This window comes from Mandrillus leucophaeus, unplaced genomic scaffold, assembly GCF_000951045.1.
Source record: "Mandrillus leucophaeus isolate KB7577 unplaced genomic scaffold, Mleu.le_1.0 Scaffold314, whole genome shotgun sequence".
Classification (NCBI taxonomy): Eukaryota; Metazoa; Chordata; class Mammalia; order Primates; family Cercopithecidae; genus Mandrillus; species Mandrillus leucophaeus.
The window spans coordinates 1,511,776-1,512,738 of record NW_012103299.1 but is presented as its reverse complement, the minus strand read 5'-3'; positions in this window follow the sequence as shown (position 1 = coordinate 1,512,738).

Sequence of the window (963 nt, the reverse complement as noted above, 5' to 3'; positions counted from 1 at the left end):
AAAAAAAATAAAAATAAAAACTTTCTCAAAAAAAAAACTGAGGGAATTTGTTGCCAGTAGACCTGCCTTGCAGGAAATGTTAAAAGAAGTTCTTCAGAGAGAAAGAACATACATAGGTTGGAAGCTGGATCTACATAAAGGAAGAGCATCAGAGAACGAATAAGTGAAGGTAAAATGAAAATTTTGGTTTTTCTTAGTCATAACTGATCTAACAGATAAGTTTGTCCAAAATAATAATAGCAACAATGTACTCAGATATATATATATGTGTGTGTGTATATATATATATGCTTATGTATGCTTATATGTAAATGACATGAATGACAGCAATGGTATCAGTGACAGGAAGACAGAATCAGGAATATTTTATTACCATATAGTACTTGCACTATCCACAAGGCAGTATATTTTTATTTGAAAGTGGACATGGATTAGCTGTAAATGTATATTGCAAACTCTAGGGCAACCACTAAAAGAGGTAAACAAAAAAGTATAAATGATATGCTAAGAAAGGAGAGAAAATGGAATTATATAAAATGGTCAATTAAAATCACAAAAGGCACTAAAGTAGGAACAAAGAACAAGGGCAACAAATAGAAAAGAGAAACAAACACAGTAGATATATAGAAAACAGAAACAAACACAGTAGATATATAGAAAACAGAAACAAACACAGTAGATATAATTCAACCAGATCAATAATTACTTTAAACATAAAAATTGGTCTAAGTACACCAATTAAAAGACAGATTGTAAGAGCGAACTAAAAACAAGACCCAAATATATATTGTCTGTAAGAAAACTACTTTAAATATAAACACACATAGATTAAAAGTAAAGGGATGGAGAAATACATATCATGCTCACACTAATCAAAAGAAAGTGGGAGTAGGTATATTAATTTCAGACAGAGCAGACTTCAGAGCAAGGAAAATTATTAGGATAAAGAAGGGTATTACAGGC